General features: G+C 49.9%; 1 protein-coding gene across 2 annotated transcripts in view; it reads right to left on the reverse strand.

The window, feature by feature from the left end:
- The window catches only part of LOC116986904, a 33,362-nt gene extending 28,421 nt beyond the window's left edge, over positions 1 to 4,941 (reverse strand). The window contains exon 1 of one of the 2 annotated variants that reach the window (XM_033042683.1): positions 4,707 to 4,941. The gene's annotated coding sequence lies outside the window, so the exon portion shown is untranslated. Of the gene's footprint in view, positions 1 to 3,162; positions 3,513 to 4,706 lie in introns of those variants that run through there. The other variant, XM_033042682.1, reaches the window with a different exon arrangement.
- Positions 4,942 to 9,378: the final 4,437 nt, after the last annotated feature.

The following is a 9,378-nucleotide window of genomic DNA, read 5'->3' on the forward strand; positions in this document are numbered from 1 at the left end:
GACCCCCTTTCCTCTAGAACTTGCTATACTACATACCACAAATGTCTCCTCCACCAACTTCCTCAAAAACCCGCAACACTCGGTCACCATTGACCCACCTTCATTCCCTCCCCTTACGTTCCTGCTCAACCTTCACCCATCTATTCCTCCCCCCCCCACCCCACCCCAGACCCATCGATTGTACACCCCTGCTCCCTAAAATCCCTCTCAACCCCTCTTCTGCCTTCATCTCCATCAATCCTCCACCGCCCAACTCCCAAGGAAACTCCCTCTCCTCTTGGCACACAACCATTCCACCCATCCCTCAACACCTCCCACTCTCGGACATTCTACCCTCGATTCCCCGGCCTACTTCATTCCGCTACCCCACCACACTCCTAAATTGCCAACCCTCCCCTGCATCACTCTTACAAACCCCGTAACATTCCCTGCACAATATTCCCACCCATCCCCATTCCTTTACCCACCTCCCCCTCTCGAAACACAGCCCCTGCCATCTCCGACCCTACTGACACCCTCTCCCTCTATCCCCAAACACCCCCTGCTCGATACCTGTCCCCATATCGTCCTTGCCCAATTCCTTTAATCCCCTCACCCTCTCGGATTGTCTCTTCTCACATAATCTTCATTCTCAAATAAACACTCCTCACACCTACTTATCTACTCCATGCACCTACTCCACAATCATCCCTCATCTCGCACCTCACACTCAAGCCCCCCCCAATCCTTCTTCATACCATCCCCCACAACCCTCCTCTCACTTGTGCCTCTTGCCCCTCAGCTTTCCCACCCTATATCTCAATTGCTCGCCACCAGCCTCCAATCATATCTTCAACCAAATCCCATTCACGCCTATTTATTTACCCCAAACGCCCACACCCTTCCCATTAAAGCTTCCTCCCCACTCAAACGCTTAACCTCTGCCTTCTGTCCTTTTCTTCAGTCCTACTATCCTATTTCAGCCTCTGCCAAAATCAATTCCCCGACCAACCCACCACCCCTCGAAACACCCTTCCCCATTTATACATCCGAACCAACTATATTCACTGCCCCTCCCACTTCCCGGTCTTACTCCTGCCCCACCCATTTCCACCGTGCCTCTCTTTCTGACTCACTCACAACACCTACCCTGCCACTCCCCTCTCCGTACCAGTCTTCCTGCTTCTCCCTTTTCTGTCACTCACTCTTTCCTCCTGCCGCTCTCTCCCATCCACTGCCACTTTTTCTCTCACACTTCCTTCGCTCCATCCAATCACTGGCCATCCCCTCCCACTAATTCTCTCCCTCCACTTATCCCTTCTTATCCTCCAACCCACATCTTTCCCCTGTCCAACTCCTCCAGACCCCTTTCCCTCCCAGCCTCCTCCTGCCTAACCCCTCTCCTTCCCCTCCCAACACAATCGTTCACTCTGCCACTCCCCTCCCCTTCAAACTCTCTTCACGGACCCATAAACTCATTCCATTTCTCCTCCTCCCCTCTACCCTTTACCTCCCCTGTCACATCCCCACCCTTTCTCACTCCCTCCTCCCCTCGATTACCTTTCCCCCCACTGCTCCCAACCTGTCCCTTCACACCTCTGCCTCTCCAGGTCTTCCTCCACCCCGTTCCTACACCTCACACACTCTTCCCCACTCCGCCTCCAATTCACCACCTCCTCCCCACAACTTCTGCTTCTCTCTCATCCTCTCATCTTCTGCCTCCCTGCCATCACTTCATCCTACACCCTGCCAGTCCTCCTAATCCTCATCCTCCTTCTCCTGCTCATCCCTTCCCCACTCCCGCTTGCCACTCTACCTCCTTAATAACAGTTCCCTCACCCCTCCCCGCCTTCCTCTCCCCCAATGCTCCCCCTGCCCTTCCACACCTCCCTCCTTTCCCTCTCACCACCCCTCTCCCCACTCCTCTTCCTCCTCTCTGCCACTCCACCTCACTGATCAGCATTCCAATAACCTTCCTCCTGTCCCTACTGCTCCTCTTCATATCATATCTTCTCCCTATTTCTCTTCTCTCCTGTCCCTTACTTTTCTTCCCTCATCCTCCAATCTCATCCATCCCTATCTTTTCTGCCTTAGTCTCTCTTCCCCTCATCCCTCACAACTTGGCCTTTTACCCCTTTGTTCCTCTTGTCCTCCACCCTTCTGTTCCATCCTCCCCACTCCTACCCCTCACCCTTCCTGCTGGCACTCCTCTTCTCCTCACCTTTTATCTCCTGCCCTCTGTTATCACCACTCCTCTGCGCTGATAGTCCTAATATCCCTTCCTCCTCACATCTCCCATGCCACACCTTCGCTTTTACAACATTCCTCTACCTCACTCTCTCCTCCTTCCCAATACTCCTCCTCTCCCCCTCCTGGTTACTCCACCTCCATCACTCCTTCTCATTCCCCCCTCCTCTTTTCCCACATTGCCTTCCTATGACTTCACCTTCTCCCCACTCCCACCCCCTTGCCATTGCTCCTCTCCTCCTTCCCCTCCCCACTACACATCATCATCTCCTCCCCCCACTACTCCTTATCATCCCCGTCACTCATCCTCACACCTTGTCATCCATCCTCCTCTCCTTACCATCACCCGCTTCCCCCCCGCTACACCCCCTCCTCCCACACTCCCTCTGTTACTCCTGCCCCCTCCCTCTCTCCCCTCTTCTCCCACTTCCCTCCATCTCCCCCCTTAATATCCCACACTTCATTCATCCTTCCTCTCCTCCCCCCCACCTTCAACTTTTCATACCTTCGGCTGTCTCACTCACCCGTCACCCCTGCCTCTCCCCCTTCTCCTAGACACTTCTGCTCCTCTCCCATTTCCTTCACACTCTCTCCTTCCCGCCAACCACCACCGCTTCTCTCCCTTCGCCTCCTCCTGTCATCATCGCCTTCCTCCCCCTGTCTGCAGCGCCCCCGCCGGAATCCCGGCGCCATACAGCCCGTCTCCAACCGGCGGCCTCGGGGACACATTTCAAACGGCGACAGCGCGGCGCGGCCCGACCGCGGCCCCGATCCCGCGGGCGCCTGCGACTGCGCGGCTCTGGCTTGACCCAGGCAGCGCGGCCTACAGGTCCACCACTGGCGACCCGGGCGAAAGGCCCGTCCGGACAGCGGGCGGGGTCACCGCGAGCCGGGCGCCGACCTCAGGGTGGGCTGTGAAGGAGGGAAAGCGATTACCTGAGCCCGAGGGCCGGGCAGCGCCCCTCGGTTCGGCTCCGCGCAGCGCTGTCCCGCCGACGTTCCCCGCCGCCGGCCTGATACGTTGGTCACGCCCACCTGTCAATCAGCAAGGCGCGCGGAGCAGACTGCCGGGCAACCGTGGCCGGGACATCAGGCGCGAGAGCACAGGCCTGCAGCGGAATGCACGGCGGCTGCAATGCAACGCAATGCCGAATGCAAACACAGGACACGGAGCACTCTGTTTGCTCCGCCTACCCCCTCTGCCTGGTGACTGTTAGTGGTTTCCATTACTGCTCCGTCCACAGTCCCCGCTGTCGGTTTTCAATTCTCCGTCAGCGATTCCAAACACACTGCCCCCGCCCACGCCCGTGCACTATGCACCTCTACCTCCCCTTTTTTTAGGTGCACAATCTTTACTGAACGATTCCTATCTATCCCACGTCTCGGATCCTTCATTCCTCTGGCTTAAATCTCGTTTTTTTTTTAAGTTAATGCTCAATTGTCACCCATTCTTCCTAATTAAAGGCTAAACGAAATTCTTGTGGGGCTGCAATTTAACGGGGCGAAGTCCAATTGAGAGATGAATACAATCTAGAAGTAAATTACGTGACTAAATTCAGGTGGGGGCAATTCTGATGACTAAAGCATACCCTGATAACTTGGAGATAGACACAACAAGCTGGAGCAACTCAGCGGGACAGATAGCATCTCTGAAGAGAAGGAATGGGTGACGTTGGAACAGACATTTTGGGGGAGACAATTGCAGGGTGTGGAAAAAAAAGGGTGGGGACAGAATGAATGTTGCGTAGCTGGTAAATTAGAAGTATATCGAAGACATGGAGGGCACAACGCAAGGAATACGTATCAAGCAGGGAGCAATTCTCAACGACCCGAAACACTCAGGGATCCAAATTAGATCGGAGTGGATTTGGCTGGGAATCGTTCTGGGAATACACAACAGGCCGCCACGGTGCAGGGCAACAGGACAATATTTGCTAACAATGCAGCAGCCATGTAAAGTCCCATCACTTTTAAAATGATATGACAAAGAACAGAGGCAAACATTAGGAAAGCAGAGGCTGGGCAAGGAATAACAACAGAACGCGCGAGGAGCGCAGTAAATATAATCAGAGGGGAAAAGTGCGCCTTCTCTCGTCCTCGCAAACACATTTCTGAGTTTGATGACGCCAGCAAGTGTAGTTGCTTGGAATACAGAAAGGGGGCAAGCGACACCAGACACCGAGGCCTGGATTCCGCCACTATCCAGCCGTAAATGCCGTTCCTTTGGGTTTCATTTACTCTCCTCCCCCCAAATGTCTGCCAAAACAAAACAGTGCGGAGGACAATGTAGCCAGTCGAGTGACTTCCTAATTAAAGGCCACAAATTAATAAAACACCTGCACGAGGAGAAATCGGAGTACAGGCATCGGTTTACCAAGGGATATTTAACCAACCTAGTTATTCAGAAGAGGGCACTGTTGTCCAGAGTGCGCGCCTGTCGTTTACTATAATGCATTTAAAAAGAAACCTTATTTACTTACCGGGCGGAGCGAGCATCAACTATCCGCTTGAGAACACGGTGCAATATTATCCCACTCTACCTCATACGGGTTTATTGATGGAGAATGCCAGCTCAATAAATTATGCAGATAAGTCAGGGCGCGAACTCGGGCTGACTCTCGTCGAAACGAACGTGCATAACTCACCCACTCACCCGGTGACCAGGCTGCAGCAAATGCAGCAGTCAATCAGCCAAGAAGAGACGCTATTGTTCCTGCTGCCTCTTTCGGGCTCTCTGGGTAACAGCCCACTTCGAGGTCATGGAGCCACGTGGTCTGAAGCTCTCTGGAGATTTCTAGAGTCACTGAGCCTTGAAGGCTATTTGTGCATTCGCTGTGTTTTACAGACACCCGGGTCCCGAGTGCCCCTATCGGCTGACGCTCGCAGTAAATATCGAGCCCTCTGCGAAGGCATCGTTTCCTTCGGTCACCAAGCGTCCATCGCCCCATTTCCACCTATAGAGCCGCACGGCACAGAAACGGGTCATTCGGCTCATCATATCCATGCCTACATATGCTTAGTCCTATTTGCCCGCAGACCAAATCTTTCGACGCCTTGCCTATTTAAGTGTCTATCTAAATGCCAGTTAAATGTAGTAGAAAAATATAATAGCAGATACTGGTTGACACACAAAATGACACAAAGTGCTGGAGTAACTCAGCAGGTTAGGAAGCATCTCTGGAGAACATGGAAAGGTGACGGTTCGATCACTGCTTCCTCCGGCAGCGCGTTCCAGATATCAGCCACACTATATAATAAAATCTTACCTCTCATATCCCAATAGCAAAACTTCAGCTTCTTCACCCCCCCCCCCCCCCTCCTCCACCCCACCACCCCACCCATGCCCCTCACCCCCACCACCCTTTCACCAGGAGAGTAAAGACAGAGTGGGGGTTTGTGGAGATAATCCAAGGAATCAGAGTTGTTATTTTGCTGAGACACAGAACATGTTTCTCCGTTAAGGAACTTCTCGTGCAATTACTTCTTCTGAAATATTGTGTATTCCTGCTGTCCTTGTTATAGAAAGGAGATTAGTGGCGCTCGGGCGGAAGAATGGAATTTGTAATGGAGAGCTTCTGGGAAAAGACGCCTAGAAGCTAAAACGTTCATGGGAAAATCATCTGACCAACATAAGGCTTCAGAGTGTCTGTGAAGCCGGATATGATATGATGTCTTCCAACAAGTTTTTGAATTGGGTGAGAAATGAATCAGAGATCTAGATAAAAGGATTCGAGTATAGGAGCAGGGAGGTTCTACTGCAGTTGTACAGGGTCTTGGTGAGACCACACCTGGAGTATTGCGTACAGTTTTGGTCTCCAAATCTGAGGAAAGACATTCTTGCCATAGAGGGAGTACAGAGAAGGTTCACCAGACTGATTCTTGGGATGTCAGGACTTTCATATGAAGAAAGACTGGATAGATTCGGCTTGTTCTCGCTCGAATTTAGAAGATTGAGGGGGGTTCTTATAGAAACTTACAAAATTCTTAAGGGGTTGGACAGGCTAGATGCAGGAAGATTGTTCCCGATGTTGGGGAAGTCCACAACAAGGGGTCACAATTTAAGGATAAGGGGGAAATCTTTTAAGACCGAGATGAGAAAAACATTTTTCACACAGAGAGTGGTGAATCTCTGGAATTCTCTGCCACAGAAGGTAGTTGAGGCCAGTTCGTTGGCTATATTTAAGAGGGAGTTAGATGTGGCCCTTGTGGCTAAAGGGATCAGGGGGTATGGAGAGAAGGCAGGTACAGGATACTGAGTTGGATGATCAGCCATGATCATATTGAATGGTGGTGCAGGCTCGAAGGGCCGAATGGCCTATTCCTGCACTTATTTTCTATGTTTCTATGCAGAAGTTGAGACTCTGCGTCAGTACCCAAAATATCGACTGTCCTTTTATCTCCAGATCTGCTGCTTGACCTACTGAGTACCTCCAGCTGTTTGTTTTTTTTGGTCCAAATTCCAGCATTACAGCTGGAACATGTTGGCCGGTGTGGCCAAAGACCCGAAGAGCTGTTTCCATGATGATACCTGTGTGGTGTACTGAATCACTCTATGACCCTCTATGACTCTTTGTAAAATACGATCCCGGGCTAGGGCAGCTGAAATGGATTTAGTAGCGTAAATCCAGCTGGTATCCAAAACAGACCCGATTGCTGGTTGCTGGACAGAAAAAGTCCAGATAGCATTGAAGCACAGGATTGAACCTAGATCCTCAGAGCTGTGAGGCATTGACACTAACCATCGCACCGCTATTTTATTTCCGATTTCGAGCAGCTGTGGTATGCTGCTTTTAAATGTGGGAATACCTTTATACAAATCATTTAAAGTAGTAATGTGGTTTTCACAACCTATGCCTTTCCTCGGCTCCCTTGTCCTACTTTTAGGTTCCAACTTCGCCCAATGAGGCCTATCGTTGTGTTTCCTCGTGATTTAGACATCCTCAATCTACCTTTGTCGCCATTTCACATACATGTTGGAATACCCAGCTCCCGTGTTACGTCTTGGGGAGGTCTTTGGTCATGGATGGGTTGTGTTTCCTGAGGAGTGAAGGATATATGCTGTCGAAATGTTGGTGAGCTCGGCATCCAGTGTTTATTGAGCAATGTCTGTTTAGATTCCCTGCATAAAGAAACAAAGGGGAAAATTGTGTTACGAGCACTAATAGAAGACTTGGTGCATAAAATCATTGCAGCCATTCACATACTGACCACTGGCAGGTAAGCCTCATCTTAAACATATTCCTCAAAAAAGTCACGTAACAAGCGCAAAAGGAAAGTTGACATCAGTGTGGGGGAAATTGCCGGAAGGAGTTGATGCGCTTCTGTGCTACCGCCACGAAATGGTCTAGCCCAATCAATGCCTGTACCATGACTGGTCCCGACTAGATCCACGAGGAGTCAAATACTGCAGCCCAGAACTGACCTGAACAGAAAGGTTATAAAACAGTGAAAGATCGCAATTCAACTTGAATATAGGTGTGTGCAGAGCATCAATCCCTTTAACTGACTCACTGATGATACCTGTGTGGTGTACTTCCAGTTTGTTTTTGTTGATGATTAACAAAGATAGTAGATCACATTCAATAGTGGTAATATACGCTGGCAATACGAGAAACTTGTCGTCTATAACCCGTGGCATCACTGGGCACGTGATCTAATACAGGTGATAGTCAACCACATTGGGGTGAATTGTATCCAAGCCAATTTCCCCAAAGGGTGTGAATTCGCCCAGAAATGATCACCAGCTGGATTTACGCCCACTAAATCAACTTCAACTGCCCTAGCCCGGGATCGTATTTTACAAGGAGTCATAGACGGTCATAGAGTGATTCAGTGTGGAAACAGCTCTTCGACCCGTTGGCCACACCGGCCAACATGTTTTTAAAACCTAGAATCAATAGCAATTAGCAATCCCCAAATGGAGGCGCTGGTCCTGAGCAGTGTTTAACAGAGCAAAATAAGCGTTAAAAATGTTTAAAGCACCCCACATTGCATGGACATAATCGTGGACATATTCGATGTTGGGGGAGTCCAGAACCAGGGGCCACTGTTTAAGAAAAAGGGGTAAGCCATTTAGAACGGAGATGAGGAAACACATTTTCACACAGAGAGTTGTGAGTCTGTGGAATTATCTGCCTCAGTGGAGGCCGGTTCTCTGGACACCTTCAGGGGAGAGCTAGATAGGGCTCTTAAAGATAGCGGGGTCAGGAACGGGGTACTGATTGGGTATGATCAGCCATGATCACATTGAATGGCGGTGCTGGCTCGAAGGGCCGAATGGCCTACTCCTGCACCTATTGTCTATTGTGTATTGGACTACGGTATTACATAAACGGTTTCGTGACCGTGATCTCGATTTTTAAACTGTATCCAGTTTTTGGGACGAGGAGTGTCTCTGGCAAGTCACGGCCCATCCCTAACTGCCCTCGAGAAGATAGTGGTCAGCACTTCATTGTCCACAATGACCTAGATGCAAAAGGTTGAATGCAAAGTGTCTAAGCTTGGTGATTCAAAGCTAGGTGCGGAATTCATCCACGAGGAAGATATCGAATCTGCAACGAAATATAAACAGATTAATGAAGTGGAAATCATGTGTGAAATTGAATACAGTGTCAAGTTACTCCATTTGGTTGAAAAATAAAACAATATTTGTGAAACGGTGGCAAATTAGACCATCTAAATGAGCACATAATCACAGAGTTTTACAGCCAGAAACATCCCCTTACAGTCCATCTCGTTGCCGACCATATCTATACGAAACTTATTTGCCTATTTTGACCGACATCGTTCTACTTCTTTCCTCTCCAAGTACCTATCCAAACATCTTTAAAACATTGGAAACATAGAAACATAGAAACATAGAAATTAGGTGCAGGAGTAGGCCATTCGGCCCTTCGAGCCTGCACCGCCATTCAATATGATCATGGCTGATCATCCAACTCAGTATCCCGTACCTGCCTTCTCTCCATACCCTCTGATCCCCTTAGCCACAAGGGCCACATCTAACTCCCTCTTAAATATAGCCAATGAACTGGCCTCGACTACCCTCTGTGGCAGAGAGTTCCAGAGATTCACCACTCTCTGTGTGAAAAAAGTTCTTCTCATCTCGGTTTTAAAGGATTTCCCCCTTATCCTTAAGCTGTGACCCCTTGT

Source organism: Amblyraja radiata, chromosome 24 (assembly GCF_010909765.2).
Source record: "Amblyraja radiata isolate CabotCenter1 chromosome 24, sAmbRad1.1.pri, whole genome shotgun sequence".
Lineage (NCBI taxonomy): Eukaryota > Metazoa > Chordata > Chondrichthyes > Rajiformes > Rajidae > Amblyraja > Amblyraja radiata.